The sequence below is a fragment of the Notamacropus eugenii genome, chromosome 2 (genome assembly GCF_028372415.1).
Source record: "Notamacropus eugenii isolate mMacEug1 chromosome 2, mMacEug1.pri_v2, whole genome shotgun sequence".
Classification (NCBI taxonomy): domain Eukaryota; kingdom Metazoa; phylum Chordata; class Mammalia; order Diprotodontia; family Macropodidae; genus Notamacropus; species Notamacropus eugenii.
In genome coordinates this window covers 193,823,432-193,843,148 of record NC_092873.1, presented here as the reverse complement: position 1 = coordinate 193,843,148, position 19,717 = coordinate 193,823,432, and the positions used below count along the sequence as shown (strand labels likewise).

Genomic DNA, 19,717 nt, shown 5'->3' with positions numbered 1-19,717 from the left:
AACATGATATTCCTGAAGTCAAAGGAGCAAGGATTAAAGCCAAGAATCACCTATCCAGCAAAACTGAGTACAATACTTCAGGGAAAAACATAGTCATTCAGTACAATAAAGGACTTTCAAACATTACTATGAAAAGACCAAAGCTGAGTAGAAAATTTGACTTCCAAACACAAGAATGAAGAGAAGTATGAAAAGGTAAACAGGAAAGAAATCATAAGGGACTTATTAAATTTCAACTGTTTACTTCCCTACATGGAAAGATAATATTTGAAACTCTTGAGAATTTTCTCAGTATCTGGATAGTTGGAGAGATTATATACATATAGATAGAGAGCACAGGGTGGGATAAATAGGAAGAGATAATATCTAAAAAAATAAAACTAAGGGGTGAGAGAGGAATATATTGGGAAGAGAAAGGGAGAAATAGAATGAGGCAAATTATCTCTCACATAAAAGAGGCAAGAAAAAGGGTTTTCAATGGAGGGGAAGAAGGGGGAGGTGATAGGGAAAAAGTGAACCTTTATCACATCACATTTGCTTTAAGGAGGGAATAACATGTATACTCAATTTGTTATGGAAATCAATCCTACACTATAGGAAAGTAAGGGAGAAGAGGATGAGCAGGGTGTGGGGAGGATGATAGAACCGAGGGCAAATAGGAGGAGGAGGCAATTAGAAGTTAATACTTTTGAGGAAGGATAGCGTCAAAAGATAGAATAGAATAAATGGGAGGCAGGACAGGGAAATATAGTTAGTCTTTCACAACATGACTTTTATGGAAGTCTTTTGCATAACTATGCGTGTATAACATACATAGAATTACTTGCCTTCTCAGTAGGGATGGGTGGGGAGGGAGGAAAAGAGAGAAGCTGGAACTCAAAGTTTTAAAAGTGAATGTTAAAAATTGTTTTACATGGAACCAGGAAATAAGATATACAAGTAATGGGGTATAGAAATCTATTGTGCCCTACAAGAATATAGAAATGGGGATAAGGCAAGGGAGGCATGTGATAGAAGAGAGGGCAGATTGGGGGAAGGGATAATCAAAATGCATGCTGTCTTGGAGTGGGCAGAGGGGAGAGATGGGGAGAAAATTTGGAACTCAAAATTTAGTGGAAATGAATGTTGAAAACTTAAAGATAAATAAATGAACAAACAAACAACACTGTAAAGACAAACAGCTTTGAAAGACAAATTCTGACCAATGCAATAACCAATCAGGATTCTGAATCAAATATACTACCTATCTCCTGATAGAGTGATGATGGACTCAACATGCAGAAGGAGACATATTTTTGGAGACGGTCAATTTGTTTTGCTGGATAATGAATATTTGTCATAAGGATTTTGCTTTCTTTTTGAGGGATGTGGGAAGGAGAATAATAGCCTCTTGTTAATTAAAAAGAATAAACTGAAAAAATATTACTAATGTTTGAATTTTTACTTTCAATGCTTCCAAAGAATAATAAAGGAATTGGGGTTCTAACTCATCAGTTTCTTTTTTGTCATACATCTGGTGAAATGATGAGCTCCTGACATTGTTACATGGCTCTTTCCTAGTCTAGGAAATGGTTCTTTCTTCTAGGCTTATTCCTTCCAGATTGGGATTTTTGACTTACTACAATCATTGATACTTCTGCTGCTACTACTATCAAGTGGCATACACATAGTGTAGTGGATAGAGGGGCTCACATGGAGGCAGAAAGACTTGGATTCAGATCTCACCTCTGACACATTAGTTGTGTGACAACGAACAAGTCTCGTGATGTGCTTACTCTTCATAATTAGCATTGTTTCCACCACTTTCTTGTCTAGGTAGTCAACAAATCAAAACATTAAGCCCTGATTTATAGAATTACTTGAGCTGTAAATGCTCACACTGAAAATTTAACAATTGACTCTGAGAGCCAATTCAAGTGAACATAACTGTGCCAGTTGCAACCTCTCTGAGTTTTAGGCATCTTGCTATGACTTATCTACTAATTCAAAGGTGATTTATAATATGCATTAATTTCTACACCACGGACATCTTAGGTCCTTGATATATTATCTTATTTCTATGCTTCTTGGATGCATGATTTCACTAACAATACATACTCCAACCTATCTTTGCAACTCTCTGATTTCATGAATTGCAAAAGGTAAGAATAATTATCATTTAGTTGACTACTGTCTGGTGATGAACTTCCCAGAACTCAGCTAGCCAGGTCCTTGAATTACACTCAGTGCTTAATTGTCAGGATCACACTCAAAGTTCTTCCAGATTATTAGAGTCTTCTAGATATTCTGTCCAATTGATGTGGACTTCAAAAATCCCAGGTGTCCAAACTGAGGTATTAGAAGAGGGTTTTCTTGGAAGATTACTGTTATTGTTATGATTTTTCTTAATATCTAAATGGGGATAATTGGATAGGATAATAAAGGATGAACAGTGTTTTACTTGTTCTCATTATTTAATTTCAACCAGAAGACTCTGTACCCTAGAACCACTGTCTCTGAAGCAACCTTTATGATGTGAAATCTTGATAAAGAAATTTTGAAACTTGCTGTTAGCCTAGTGTCTGTTCGTTTGTTTATGTCAAGAGAAGAGGGTATGTTTGTGTGTGTATATAAATAGAAGCAGAGAAAATATATACATAAGATAATAATCTGCCTTGTATTTTTGTCAGTTGATGTTTTTCTCCTTATACCCTAGCACACTGTGGGTACAGCCATTTAATATGTATAGAGCTGGTAGAGATTTGAATATTTTAAGACAAAAATCATTAATTTTGCAAAATGTCAGAAGTCGAAAGGAAATTATCAGTGAAAAGCCATGTAGATGTTCCTATGTGGAAAGAGAGAGAGAGAATGGCATTAACACTTCCACCCCATCAGTTTGGCTGTACATCAGTGGCTTGAAAGATGGCAATATTGCAGGTAAGGGCCTTCATAAAAGCTTTCAAAGAGAAGAGTGCTATTTAAATTTTAAAACAAGTACACTATCCTTTCCTACAGCCAATCTGGAGTGCAACATTTTTAGTTTAAGGTGGAAAATAGATAACCAAATTGTACTTGAGAGTATATTACTCAGGTTATAGGAAGGTGAGAGGAATCCCTAGTGATTGCGAGCCCTGGAAATCCTATCTATTAACCTGGCATTATGGAAATGTGCAAAGTTGTCTTTATGGAATCTTGAATTCCAGGGAAGGAAAAATCTCATTTAGAACATGCAATAATTTTCTATGTCTTTGTGAACTCTTGTCTATCTGGAGAAAGAGTCCAGTGGAGTACAGAGAGCAATGGAATTGGGACAAGAATACCAGAGTTTGAGTCTACATGTCTATATCAAAGCCAAATAAATTCCCATTAAAATAGATAGTACTTAATAAAAATTTGTTGTTTGATTACTAAGCATATGACCATGTGAAAATTATTTTAATCATGGGGACCTAGGTAGTGAAAAGAAGTGTGTAGTATGTGGAATCAGGAAGAACCAAGCTCAAATCCAACCTTAAACACTAGCTATGTGACTGTGGTCAATTCACTTAACCTCTACTTGCCTCTGTTTCCTCAACTATAAAATGGTGAATAATAATAACAGCTTCTTCACAGGGTTGTGAGGACCAAATGAGATAATATTTCCAAAACATTTAGTACAATGCCTGGTACATTGTAGGCAATAAATGCTTATTTCCATGTTTCTGTCTCTCTTTCTTTTCTTCCTTCCTTCCTTCCTTTCTGTTTCGCTATTCTAAGTCACAGTTCTGTTATGCAAAATGAGAATAAAAATCACAGCACTATATATTTCCCAGAGTTCCTAGCCATTATTTCTGTTGACTAGTATATGTGAGAAAAAGCAATTTACCTGCATGGGTTACAAGGTATTAGTATACTTTAATATTAACCATGGAGGTAGATTGATATGATGGAAAGAAAACTGGCTCTGGATTAAGGAAACCTGCGCTCAAATTCAACATCCAAATCTTAATACACAGATGACCTTGAGCAAGAAACAACTTCCCTGGGCATCAGCTCTGTAAAATGAATGGGTTGGACTCAGAGGTTCCTGGATTCTCATCTAACTGTAGGTTTACAATCCTTTCATTATATCAATCAATATGTTCTATGTCTTTATAATAATATATATACACAGTGCAAAAAGAATCCATTGGTCTGGGACTTAAGAAAACTAATTTCTAGTCTGAGTCCTATCATTTGACTTTGTCAACATTTGACTTTTGATAAAAACTCTTTGTCTCAATTTCTGTAATTGTTAAATGAAGTTAATAAGGATGATGGGAGGATCATGAGAGATCATGAACATGAAAGGTCTTTGAAGATTTTTTAATATTTAACTCTGCTTTTGCTTATTAGTTGGACAAAAAATATGCTTTAGGAGACCTGTCTCATCAGCATGAATGCTACCATCTTTTATACTGATCATATTCTCTCCAGGAATGCCCGTGATGACCCAGTATTTAGTGAGATATTTGATAATTTTTTTATTTTTTTTAAATGTGCCATCGAAGATCCTTCTAATTGCTAGAGGATTTCCTTTGCATTTTTAGATTTGGGGCCATACCAGGAGGACTCTTACTTGCTCCATTACCCAGGTTCTTATTACATGACTGTCATAATTTCTTCTCTGGACAAATAGATTTTTGATTTCTAACTTCCCACAACCCATGCAACAATGACTACAGGCATTTTAAATCATATTTGCCAATCTCTTGAGTGAAGTGAAAGAGTAAGGTTGATTCGACTTACATTTCTCTTATTATTAGTTGATTTGGAGTATTCTTTCATGTGGTTGCTTGGAATTCTTATTTTCAGAAATATTCTCCATATTCTTTGACCACTTTTATATTGAGAATGGGTTCTGTTTATATAATCAAGACATTTAACCCTAATAGGAGAAATTCAATACAATAATATTTTCCCCAAAATCAACCACTTCCCTTCTTATCCTAAATGTATTTATTTTGTTTGCCCAGAAAATGTTCAATCTCATGTAGTTATCTATTTTTTTTTTGCAATTACTTCTTTCTCTCATTTGGAAGTATGTGATTGTTACCTTTTTTATAGTATGACTTTTAATATTATGATCACACTTCCATTTTAAAAAAGGAAAAGGCAAACTATGGATGAAGGACCAATTCTGCCTGTCCATTTTTGGATGGCCCATGAGTTAAAAATGGTTTTTACTTTATAAATATAATAAAACCTAACTGTAATTTTTAAAATGCTTAGCTCAGTAGTCTCTACAAAAGAAGTCACGGGTCTGATTTGTCCTTCAGTCAGACATTTGATTTATAATGTACTGTGAAATATGGTGTCAAATGTTGGTCTAAGCCTAATTTCTGTCATTCTGCTTTCTAGTTTTTACGTAATTTTTTCACACACTCCCAAAAGGCATTCTTTCTTAAGCAATTTATATTTTATTGCTTATTAAATACTGAGATATTAATTTCCATTGTTTATGATAATCCTATCTTTAGTCTGCTCCATTGATATCTATTTTTTAGCCAATGTCACATGTGTTTTATGAACTATAGATTTATATTTATAAACTTGAGGCTTTTAAGCTATACCCCCTTCATCCCTATCTCTTTTTATCATATCCCTTAATATTTGCTATATTATATTTTCCCAAAATACTCACCATTTCATTGATTGATATAAAATATTCCTTTGGCAACTTGATTTTTATAGAATTAAAACTGCAACTTAACTTTGGTAGTATCATTATTTTTATTATTTTGGCACTGTCCAGTGATAATTCCTCAATATTCCTCCTACTTTATAAATTATCTCATATTTCTTTAAAAAAACACTTTGTAATTGTATTTATACAAATATTTTGTGTACTTTGGCAAATGAATTCTCAAATATATTTGCATCATGTAATTATTTGAGATAGTATTTTCCTTTTCTTGCCTCTTGAATATTGTTATTATTATTATTATATAGAAATAAGATTTATTTTCTTTGGAAAGGGGGTATTTTTGGCCTGAAGTTTTTCTGAAATTATTGTCTCAGTGTTTTTGCTGATTCTCTAGGATATGCTAAGTGATCAATCTTATCAACAACTAAGGATACATTTATATTTTCAACCTGTCTTTTTTACTCCATTTCCTTTGTCTTATTGCTATTATTAATCCTGTGAGTAGATGCAGTTGTCTGATGAAATGTATTTGCATTCCTGATATGAATCCAACTTATTTATAGTGAACTATTCTTTGAATGGATCAATGTAATAATGTATATTGAGATGGTTTCTTTAGATTTTTATTTTTTTCAATCAATATTCATTAACAATATTGGCCTACATTTTTGTGTTTTGTCCTTCAGGATATTTAGAGAAGATAGAAACAAATGAAAGCAACCTTAAAGACAAAGGTTATGCAGTTGAAACTAAATTGTATTATATATATGTATATATATATATATATATATATATACATATATATATATATATTAAATCTTAGTTTTTCCAACTAAAAGTTGATCACTTGGTTTAAGTAGAAAAATTTGATTTGTATATTCTCACTCTACCGAGGTATGTATTACATTAACTTGTAATGAGACAATGTCAAAGGTAGAGTTACAAATACCATAATAGTCTGCTATAGATTAAAGTAACAAATTCCAAATGGTTGGAAATTCACTGTTATGCCTAAAAAGAAAAGGAAAAGTAGGACTGTGTTTTACCACAAAGAATAGGAATGCTTATTCAGCCACCCCAGAAATGGAATTATGTGATCAAACTTTATGAGTGGAAATGAAAGAATTTTACCTAAGTAATGAGCACTTTTCCCCTGTGATTGAGTTCAAAATATAGTTTGTTAGTTTGATTGGAGTGCTCTGTGGGAAAAACACATACATGATTCATTATTAACTCCCTCGGTATGTTAATTATGGCTGAAGAAGAGAGAATTTATGACACGGTTCTCCATTAATCTGAAATAATTTCATTTCAAATGCTATGGGGTGTTTCCCAATTCTCCTAAGAATTTGTATGCTATTTTTAGGTCTACAATCCAGGTATCTATTGTCACTTGAGAATTTTGTAATGAATATGAGCCTGCAGAAGTCTAGTGAACTGGGGTAGAAGAGTACTTCTTGACCCTGTAGAATTGTACAAATATTTTGCCTTTCATTGCCTTGCCATAAATTTAGATACACCATAAAATTAGATCCATTATGTAATGATTTAACCATTTATTTTTCCTATTCCAAAAAGATGTTTGCATTACATTACAGCATTTAATTATATAATATAAGTAAGGGTTTAGATTAGATTATTTCTAAGACTTCTCTAAAATATAGGCTTTAAAATACATCCTTCAATGATTCTGTTGCCTTGTCTTCTTGCTTGTGGCTTCATGTGGGTTAATCTTTTCTCCCAAAATAAATCTTAAATTCCCATATAGCAGCAGCCACACTTGATAGCGTTTTTTTTTGCATAGTCCTGAGCGTAAGGTTGCTCAAAGACATATTTGCTGAAGGGCTAAAATGGAATTCCAAATCATTGGAAATTTACCCCTTTACTTTCATGATAAATAAACCATTTCTATCCAAATGTCTTGTCATTCATGATTGGCACTCAATAATAATATTAAATAGTATGCATATGAAGACACATAATATAAATATATAGAAACATATATAGTATTTTATTATAGTATATATTATAAATGATATATAAAATAGTATAAGAAATATATATATATATATATATATGTATATATATATATATATATGAACAATCTAATAGTAGTTAATGCAACATAGTATATAAATGAGAGAACACTGAAATTGGAATCAAGCTCTCAGTTAAAGATATGGATTTCACACTTACTGGGTATGTTACAATAAGGAAACTCGTTAACATCTCTGAGACTCAATTTCACTATTTGAAAAATGGATTGTAGTGATTATTCTCTGGCTTTCTCTCTTAGAATCAGGGTGTTACATCTTCCTTTCATTGTCCCAGGGGGTAACTGAATGTTTGGGGTATTTCTTTACTTTCTTTGGCTTAAGTCTCCAACAGTTATTTTGCTTCTTACATCATTGGGAGGTGTAACCACATTATATAAAGTAGCTTTTATAAAAGGATAATTATTTCACATATATAGCAAGAAGAAATGTACAAACATTTCCCTCAATACCTCCACAATACCTTCCCACACACCATATCAGTCTCTGTGAGAACAACCCAAGTATAATTCGGTTCCTACATAGAATGAGTCCCAGCCATTTCCCTGAAACATCAATACACAACTGCCACAATAACTGGTATAGATTCTAGGCTCTGGAATGTTAGAGTTTTCACATGATGACCATTTACATTTTCTAGGTCTAGAAACTCTATTTCTTTTACCAAGAACAGAAAAAAATGAATAGGCTAAGAACTGAGGCCTATTTCTTACATTTCCATATGATTTCATCCTCTGAAGTTGGACTGCAGTGCTGCCCCTAGCTCGAAATGAAAAGTACACAACTAGACATCTATACAATATAGAATTTAGGTACGCAAGTGTACATTTCCACAAGCAAGGAGGATACTGTAAAGGGAGTGGCTGACACTTCAACCTCACTCTTATCTGAATTAGTCAAAGGAAGGAGGAATACACACTCATATTTGGGTACAAAAAAATCTCACTCAAAAAAAGGAGAGAAAAACAAGAAGGATCAGGGAGGAATTCAAGGCAGAATAGCTTAAGGGAGAGATTAATCCTAAACAAAATAAACTCCAAAGACGTACAAAAATATTTATAGTTATTGTTGACATGGCAAAGAATGAGAATCTGAGGTGATGTCCAACAATTGCAGAATGGCTCAAAGACTTGTGGTATATAAATATTATGGTATAACATTGTGTTATAGGAACTGATGAAGGGGATAGTATCAATGTTTGTTGACTTCCCCTACTAGAGATAAAGGAATTGGAGAGAGAAAGACACTGAGCCATGTACTAAACTCACTGACAACAAACCAACCAACCTGTCCTGGACATTGGTAGGCAAGAGCTATCCAAAATCTTGGATTATGGAAATATGTATTACATGAACCTCAAAGAAGGAGAGGTTACTGAATGGCAGAGATAGAGGGAAAGTCTGGAAATAGCAACGAGGAGCAAGGGCTATCTCAACTTCCCCACTTTTACCAGAAGAAGAGTAAATGAAGGTACAATCAATACTAGAAAGGGAAGCCAGAGATGCTTTGTCATAAGAAGGAAGCTAGGTCTCAGTGAGAGTTAGAAGATGGAAGGAGTGGGGAAGGAAAAGAGGTAGATGAAAACAAGTCTTTTCCTATGTTTTACACAAAATAATCTGTTACTGTGATGTGCAGAAAGAAAAAAGAATTCATTCTAAAGTTGAGTCTTAAGAAAATCTCAGGTACTAACTTAATAAATGATTTGGAGGTGGGATGAGGAAGAGAGGGCATAGACTGCTTTATTAAGTGTATAACATGTTTGTGTTAGGTACTGTGCAAAATCCTAGACAAAAATTAAATTTCTCTTCTCTCAAGAAACATTCCATGGGAGAGGCATGTAGATAGATACATAGTCAAAATAAATTCAAAGTAAAAATGGTGGATAATAGGTATTGGACTCTGGGGAGAATCATAAAAGGTCTCACATAGAAGGTGTCATGGGAACCAAGTTTTGAAAGAAACAATGATTATGGAGAGGGTAAAGTAAATTAAAATAGATTCTAGATTTGAGGGAAAGCCCTCAAAAGGCATCACCATGGGAAATTAAATGTCATGCATGAACAAGAGTCAGAGAGACAACTTGGATAGACTATAAAGTTTAGGAAAGAGAGACATCTATAATAAATCTGGAAAGGTAGTTTGGGATCAGGTCATGAATGGCTTGTAAAGCTAAACAGGGGAAGCTAAACAAGGAATCACAAAACCTACCTCAGTTTTAAGCTTAAATACATTGAAATCAGCATGAAGAAATTTGGAAGAGGCTGTTCTTGATGGTAAGTATAAATGGAGCAAAGAAATAAAAGTTCAACAAATTTTTTTTTCAATTGGAGAAATATTTCAAGGAGTTATTTAGGAAAATTAAGATATATACAACAAACTGGTTCTTCTTTCACAACATTACTAATGTGGAAATGTGTTTAACCATATATATTATATATATGCATATATACTATATATATATACATATATACATATATATACATATATACATACATACATACATACATATATACATACATATATATATATATATATATATATATATATATATATATATATATATATATATATATATATATATATATATATATATAAAACCTATACCAGATTGTTTGCTGTCTTGGGAAGAGTGGAAGGAAGGAAAGGAGGGAGAAAAATTTGGAATTCAAAATTTTATAGAAATGAATATTGAAAACTATCTTTATGTATTATTGGAAAAAAATTTAAAATACTATTAAGGAAAAAATGATAATAATAAAATATATACAACAAGGCTCTTGCCAACTGGTAAAAGGCTTACATTTCAAAAGTGTGTTAGTATCTAAGTTACTTGTTTGGAACTTTGGATTCATTTCCTTATGAAAACAACTCTCTATGAAGGAGTAAGTTACCAGGCCAGATCACAAAATCTATTGAACAAAAACTGCGGTCTAACACAATACTAATGGCATCATGAAAGTCACAGAAAAATTAATCTATGGGCCAAGTAATTGTTGGTTTCCATTTGGAGTGTCAGGAATGCCTGTGTCTCTTCTTAGCCTTATTAATAAGATTAGAGACCATAAATCCCTTCCAAACTTTCTCCCTTCAGCAGATAGGTGGTGTAAACAAAGACTCACCTAGCTCCATGTCATCTTTTCATGTCTCTCCACTCAGAAAGTACAACAGAGTAGAGAAAATAGGGTTGTCACTCTTGACATCGATTTTCCTTTTTGTATTTTCTGTTATCACAGATCCTTATAATTTCTGTGCAACATCTATGACCCTGTTGCTCTCCAAAGCCCCAGTGACTTGCTTCCATCAATCCTCTCTGGCTGTCAGGGCTTTGCTTACATGGAGTAGACTGTCTGTAGCCAGACCTAACCCTACAGCTGCACCTTCAGCCCTGACTAGTTTCATTCAGCACCTAGCCAGGCATGTCCCTGGACCATGGCAGCTTCTGCCATGAGCTGGTTGCTCATTTGCAAACTTAGTTATATCCTTATATTTCCATGCTTGCTGGATTTTCAAATGAGACAGCTAAGAGACCTTAAAGAGATGTGGAATTTTCCTGTTAGATTGTTCTATTTATGGCCAGACCAAGCCCACCTTCCACAGCTACTGAATATTAACTAATTGTATAAATGCAAAGCAGGGAAGATTGAACATTATGCAAAATGTTGTCCATACTTAGCAAAGAATAGGTATGAAACATATTTTAAAAAGTACAAAAGCAAAGTACAGAGGAGAGACTACCTGGAGGTACATTTTTTTTTTAATTTCTTAAAATTAAATAAAATGAATGCTTCTATTGTCTCAAGTTCATAATAGAGATTCATAAACTTTTAGCATTTCAGCACTGGAAGAGATCTCTTAGGCCATCTAAAGTATTTCAACAAGAATCTTCTCTACAACACACTTGATAAGTGGTCATTTAGCCCCTGCTGGATACTTCTAATGAAAGGGAACTCACTAATTCCAAATATCACTCATTCTACTCTTCAATAACTCTATTTGCTGAAAATACTTTCCTTAAATGAAGTATAAATTTTTTACGCAGTCAATTCTACCATTTTCTTCTTTTTTTTTCTGTCTGGGATCAAACTGAGTAAGTCTAATCTATCTTTCCCATAACAGCCATTCAAGCTATTAGATTGTATATACTATAAAACTCAAATTCTTAACAAAAGTTTACTCCTTTTTTAAGAGATTTCACAGTTTGTATGAACGAAAGATTGACTTCACTGCTGTGTTCAGGGAGATATCAAGAGAAAGCCATGAACTGGTATTTGTATAGCACTTTAAGGTTTACAAGGCACTCTTAAAAAATATTATCTACTCTTATCCTTGCAACAATTCTAAGAGAGAATTTTACAAATTACAAAAAACATTTTACAAATGAGGAAAATTAAGCAGACAGAAGATAAGTATGTTACCCAATTAGTAAGTGTCTGAGACTAGATTTGAACGTAGATCTTCCTGACTCTTGATCCAGTGCTCTATGCCACTTAGCTTCCTCTAAACACAATGGGGAAAAAAAATGTGAAATAACTTGATCAAATTCACTGTACATTTGCCTTAGACTTAAAAAATACATTTTTTCAATGATTTCCTATTTGTCCTTTGAAAATTTCTCTAGAAATCATGCTATTCGCAAATAGTCTATTTGGATAAAGTAGTCCTTGTTAATACTTTTTCATTTCTTTCCCTGTTCATCACCTTTCAAAATTCTGTACTATCTATTGTGATGAATGTTCCATACTCAGACCTTCTGAAGTAGTTGTTAGTGAAAAGTCAATCACATGTCTGATCCTTCCATTTCCCTTTATTCATCCCATTTATTCTTTTTTCAATCCTATTTTAAGAGGTTCTAAAAAATCATAATAGACAGAGAGCTGGCCTCCAAGTGAGTTAGTTACAGATTCAAATCTTGTCTCTAGTGCATACAAGTAAAGTGACCCTATTCAATTCACTTAACAGCCTACATTGTCAGGCAAATCTCTAATAGTAGGTTTGGTTTTTAACCTTTTCTGTGTCATGAACTTCTTTATCAATCTGTTAAAGGCCACGGACTTCTCAGAATATGTAATGGATTTAAATGTTAAAAAACATAAAATTCATAGGATTATATAACACCCATCTTTGCATCCCCAAAGTCAGGGGGTCCCGGACTAGGGTCTTCCTTTAAGTGGTAGCAGAAAACACCACACCATCCACCCCTCAGTCGCTCTAAGAACAACCTTGTCAATCACTGTCAAGTGTCCAAGTAAAGTCCTCTTTCATCTTGACTCCAAGCTGCCTTCCAAACCCCACAGTTCCTCCTCCGCGGGCTCCTCCTCTGTAAATTCTCTTAAAGTTTTCAATTTTCTTACTTAATTATTTAAAGTATTTTAGTATTCTTTCCCTGTAGGTAAATATGGATAGATCTACATTTATATCTTTACATCTCTCTTATTATACATACATATACATAAATATGTATATATACACACACATATTCATATATGTGTATATACACATGTGTGTCTATATATATGCACACACTTTTCAGAATCTAAACATGTCAACATTGAAGTGAAATACTACTTTATCTTTATTTTTCAACACATTATTTTAAACCCTTTGGAAGATCACAGGACTGGATAGTAGAGGACAGTGACAGGGACTGAATCTATTATTTCAGTGATACAGAAACACCTTAATCTGGTTTGCTTAAGCTCAAGTCTTTGAATTTATTTCTGTTTTTAAAAGTAATTTGAAAACTGCATTTCAATGTAATTGATTTCCTTGGAAATCTCATGCATTTTATTTTATGCATTTAGTGATAAACATTTATATATTAGCCTCTACAATGTACCAGACATAGTACTGAGCACTTTTCACAAGTATTATCTCATTTGAGCCTTACAATAATTGTAGGTGCTATTATGATCCCAAATTTACACCTGAGGAAACAAAGGCAAACAGAAATTGAGTGACTTTTGTCCAGGTGAGTGAATCTGGATTTGAACTCAGGTCTCCCTGACTTTAGACCTAGCACTCTATCTACTGTGGTCCTTAGACTTCACCAGACTGCCAAAGAGACCCAAAACACACAAAAAAAGAACACCTACTTGCCTGAAATACTGAAAAAATGTTAGAGGGGAAAAAAAATCTCAAATGGAAAATGCAGAACCTGTAACACACAGGGACAATAGGGCAAAGAGAAGGAAAAGCCAATTTTCTCCAAAGTGTATTATGGCAAGATAAAGATTGTTTTCTATTATTTGGAAAAGAGAGAGGAAGAGGAAGTCCTTAGGGGGGAAAGGAAGGAGGAGAAACCTACATTTTTCCATTTTTTTTCTTTCCTCAAATGAGTTTGCCACAGTGGAAAGAAGCTGATTATTCTGTCTGGAGCCAAGGATTGGAGCCAGGACATAGAAATTAGATCCAAGGTCTGTGTTTCTGCAATCCAAGCTTTGGGTATCCTCCAGGCAATGCTGAAATGTCTCAGTGCTCTTTAATTGTGGTGTGGAACCTATTAAATTTTGACATGGTCATGAGATACCTCTGGAAGCTTGATGCCAATTCCATTAGTGTGAAGCAGCATGGTATGGTAGAAAGAGTATTTGACTGATAATTGGGAGACCTGTTTCAAGACCTGTTTCAAGCATTTATTAAAAGCCTACTATGTGTCAGGCACTGTATTAAGTATATACATATATGTGTATATATGTAGGCATAAAGACATACCCACATACATATGTACATATATGCATAAATGTAGATATATGTATTAGGCAGGAACGTTCCCTGTTTTAAAGAATACAGTCTAACGGGGGAGACAACATGTAAGCAATGTTGTACAAACAAAATATATACAAGATAAATTGGAGGTAATCTCCAGATTCTGGTATTAAAGGAATCAGGAAAGGATTCTTTCAGGAGGTGGAATTTTAAAATGAACATAGTGTCAGCTCTGCCCACTCTCTGGATGGTCCAGAAGATCAAAGGAAGCAATGAATACAAAGGTCTTTGGAGTTATGTATGATGTAAATACTTTTTTGTTACTAACAGTACCACTAGGTTGTGATTTGACTGGGACTTGCTTAGCATCTCAGAGCTTGATATTTTTGGATTTTGGGAATTTGAATTTGGGCTAATACAAGTTTATGGGACATGTGTAGGGTAGTGGATAGAGTGATTTACTTAGAATCAGGAATACCTGAAACTGAATTATTCCTCACAATCTTAATAGCAATGTGACCCCAGTCAAGTCCCTCAGCCTCTTTGGGCCTTTTTTTTTTTTCCATGCAGATTCAAGACTTTGAAGGTCATTTCAACTCTAACTCTTTGCTTCTGAGATCTAGTTGGCTAAAGCACATTAGTCATTTTTTTATTGGGGGGGAAGGCAACGCAATTTGGATTTAAATGACTTACTCAAGGTCATGCAGCTAGTAAGCGTGTCAAGTATCTGAGGCCAGAAATCAACTCAGGTCCTCCAGACTCTACTCTTTGTAGAGTCACTAGAGGCCAGTGCTACACTCACTGTGCCACCTAGCTGCCCCTTTTAGTCATTCTTCGTCCAGGTAAAATAATGAATTAATTCTAGGGTTCTTTTCAGGAGGTGAAAACTTTTTTGGAAATGTTTATTTATAATGTTGAAGGAGACTTGAGAATAATTATCCTCCCTGTAAGTCCTTTAACCAGATTTATACAACTAACTATGCCTAAATCGAGTTTTTTTTCTTTTTTTTTTTTTTAATCAATTAGTCACGTCTGATCCTTTGCGACCTCATTTGGGGTTTTCTTGGCAAAGATACTGAAGTTATTTGCCATTTCATTCTCCAGTTTCATTTACAGATAAGGAAGCGGGGGCAAACAGGGTCAAATGACTTGCTTAGGGTCACAAAGCTAAGGAAGTGTCTGAGGCTAGGTGTGAACTCGGATTGTCCTGACACAAGGCACTACCTAGCTGCCTCTGAAGCAAACATTAAGGGCAACTAAATCTTCAAAGTGATTCTGGGGTTGGTAGTATCCAGAAGCTTGCCCCATTTGGCTTTATAAAGTCCTTCCAGTCCTGTAACCCTGCTCTGTGATGACAAGTCACTGGCCAATGTACTTCTTTGCATCTGCAACCTTACCTATGTCATAACATTCTTTGGTAATACAGTCAATCACAACCATTATGTTTCCTTTTATTTTGTGTTATTATTAACCATGGGTGCCATAAACCTCCCCTAGGGTGGTCTATCCAATAGACTTGTGATGCATGTGTAACCAACACACACACACACACACACACACACACACACACACACACACGTCTAGATGAATACTTATGGATATTTGTATATACATGTATATATAGAGAAGTATAGATATGTTTAAATATACGTATGTAGATATGTGTATTTCGAGTCAGCTAGGTAGCTCAGTGGATAGATTGCTAGATCTAGAGTCAGGAAGATGAGTTCAAATCCTGCCTTAGACCCTTAGCTGTGTGACCCTTGCTAAGTCACTTAACCTTTGTTTGCTTTAATCCACTGGAGAAGGAAATTACAAACCACACCAGGACATTTGCCAAGAAAACCCCATGGACAGTATGGTCCACATGTCACAAATTGTCAAGTATAACTGAACATGTTATGTATATGTACATATACATGTATGTATATATGTGTGCATGTGTGTATATCTGTATGTATACACACATTTATACACAGATATATACATATATGTTACATTGTCTCTGCCTACATCAGAGGGGCAAACCTGTAACCTTGAGGCTACATGTAACCCTCTAGGTCCTCAAGTGAGGTCCTTTGACTGAATCCAAACTTCAAAAAACAAATTGCCTTAATAAAAGGATTTGTTCTATAAAACTTGGACTCAGTTAAAGAACTGTACCCAAGGACCTAGAAGGCCACAGGTTCCCCACCACGGGCCTACACATTTCTCTGATATCCCTTTTTGCTTCCTTTATTAGTAATATGCTGCAACCTACTAATGCCTGTCATGAGCCCCTCCATTGCCCTTTGAGTGAACTCCTTCTGTAATTCTTTGGAGACAAGTTTTCCATGACTGCAGCCATACAGCATCTCTAATACTGTATATTTAAGTCAATATGCCAGATGGTTTGGAGCATGGGTCAATAACCTCACAGAGGTTATTGGTCAAGTCTTCATATATTCATTCCCTGGAGATCTGCAGGCTGGAGAGAAATAAGGAGAAGGGGGTAGGGAAACAGATGGTATGTTTTCTTTTCTGATAGGGGAAGGAAAAATGAAAGAGTGATGATTAGAAGTTGCTCAGAAGTGACACAGCAGTCTCCATAAACTTTTAAAAATATCTGAGCCTATAGGAAGGGACATCTTTTGCAAGGTGTCCTAATATTCAGTGAATCGATTTAAAGAATGCTCCATCAGAGAATGTGTTCAAACCCAGAATCAGATAAATAATACCTGGCTGAACCCTGGGCAAGACTTTTCTGGGACAAAATTTCCTCCTCCAGAGAACGAGGGGCCTTCGTTTGATGACGTCGAAGATTCCTTCTCAGCTCTAAATCTTGTGATCTTCTCATGTGTGGCCATAGGTTACTAAGCCCCGCAGGGAAAGCAGAGATTTTGTTTAAATGTTTAAACTTAAACTGGGTTAAGAACTCTTCTTTTAAAGTAACATGTCTAAGTTTATTGTTTCTCCATAGTTTCATATCTACTTCACCTGGTATAAGACTAGTTTATTTTTATCATTGAAAGTATGTGGAATCAAGCATGGTGGTCCTCTTCTAGTGGGGAGGCTGAGGTTGGCCAGTCTCTGAAGACTGAGAATTTTAAGCTACAGTGGGGTTAAGGTGATCAGGTTTCCCCACTAAGCCTAAAAGCAATATGAGGAGCACCCAGCAGGAGTAGGGGCAAATTGGCTGCCTAAGGAGGACTGAACCAGACAAAGTTTGAAACAGAGCAGGCCAAGGCTTCCATGTCTTTCATCAGTGGGGTTGGCCTCAAACTGAATTGGACATCTACAGCCTGAAAAGACAAAAAAACTTATTATCTGTTCTTAAATAATAAATGAAAGTGGATGAGCCAGAATGATTATTTATATATGGAAGAAAGAATCATGCTATTCAGATATCCTATATTCAACTTTATGCTATATATTTATTTGGGGGCAGCTAGGTGGTGCAGTGGATAAAACATCAGTGCAGAAGTCAGGAGGACCTGAGTTCAAATCTCACCTCAGACACTTGATACTTACTAGCTGTGTGACCTTGGGCAAGTCACTTAACCCCACCTGCCTCATCCTGGGTCATCTCCAGTCATCCTGATGAATATCTGGTCACTGGATTCAGATGACTCTGGAGGAGAAGTGAGGCTGGTGACCTGCACAGCCCTCCCTCACTCAAAACAAAGTCAAGGGCAAGTCATGTCATCATTTCTCTGATGGCGTGGTCTTCTTCGGTAACAAAGGATGAACACACACACATGTATATTTATTTGAAAGAGTGCTAGAGGACAGATCTGAATTTCAGTCCTGTCTTTGACACTTAATAGGGATATGACCCTGGGCCAGTCATGTAAACTCTCTCAGTTTTAGTTCACTGATGTGTGAAAAAGGTATAATTATAACTACGGGACCTACCTTTTGATGCTTTTTTAATCATCCAATGACATGCATGTGACAGCATTTTCAAGCCATGAAGTACACTGCAGTGCTCCCAGAGTCTTAGGGTCAAGTCAGTAAGTATCTATTAAGTGCATATTATATACCAGGAGTTGCGGTAAGGCTGGGAGTACAAATAGAAAGAGAAAGAAAGATACTATCCTCAAAGAGTTCACATTCAGGTAGGGGAAGACAACACACAAAAAGAAACTGGAAAAGGAGGTAATGATGAAGGCACATGGTGTAGGAGCTTTGTAGAAAAAGTCCCAGAAGAAAGTCAGGAATACAGCCTAGAGAGTAATAAAGAAATGACTAGTCAAGGCCTCATGTTGAAGATGGAGGTTCTGGGAGAAATCAGTCAAACAGAGGGAAGGCCCCAGGGAAGGAGGGTATTTCCAATGTGTTAAATCCAGGGTGGAGTGAACTTCCAAGATGAAGAGGTTTCCAGGGCATTGTAGAAAAAGGCTGGAGAAAATCAGGTGCTCAGCCTAGATAAGAAAATAGACATGGTTAACCTGGCCCTCCTTAAAATGGAGCATAAAACTGCATGAGGACTTTTGCATATCCTCTATAAATGTCTTTTTGTTATCATGATGATTTTATTTGCCATTAAAATTCACTTCAAAAATACAGTCAGTAACGATGAAAATATGACATTTACAAATACAATCTACTTCACCTAGTTTAAATTTTTGAAACACTGTTAAAACTAGTTGTCTTTTATTTGTATTATAACTACTTGCTGATTTCTGATCTCCATCAATGAAGGTAAATGTTGAGATGTCTTGTTACAGGATTTATTAGAAGTCAGGTTAAGTATTTGTCAATTTGTCAATTAATTTAACACCATGTTTAAAATATATTACTTAATCCAAGTGAATAGTTAACATTTTCTTTTGCTGGACTAGATATTTCATTGTTATAGGGATCTCCAAAAAAGGGAAACTTGCTTTATTGATGCATACAAGAACCTTCTCTTCAATATTTAATGAACCTTTGAGACTTCCCCTGGGCACTGAGATATTAACTGACTTGCCCTGGATCAACCAACAAGAGCTGGTAATTGAATACAGTCCTCCCTTAGAATCTGGTTCTCTGTTCACTATATTCCACTCCTCATATTTTAAAACTAATGTAATTTTTTTAAAATACCATTTTGTTCCTCCATTAAATTCTGATGTCTTATGCAAGCATACATGCTTCTCTGTATTCTTAAAAGTTATACCATTGGAACACTAATTTGGACAGGCTCTTCCAAACTGGAAAAGCTTCAGTGATGAAGTTGGAAATCATTTGTCTGCCCTACAAGGATCAGCCAAGCTAAACGTAGAAGCCGCAGATGATCTAGTCTATAGATCTATTGGCTACGGCCAACACATTATCCCAGAATCTCAGA

At 35.1% G+C, this 19,717-nt stretch overlaps 1 pseudogene; it reads right to left on the bottom strand.

Moving 5' to 3' along the window:
• LOC140522903 (von Willebrand factor A domain-containing protein 5A-like) overlaps positions 1-17,242 on the bottom strand; it is a 91,689-nt pseudogene extending 74,447 nt beyond the window's left edge.
• Positions 17,243-19,717: the final 2,475 nt, after the last annotated feature.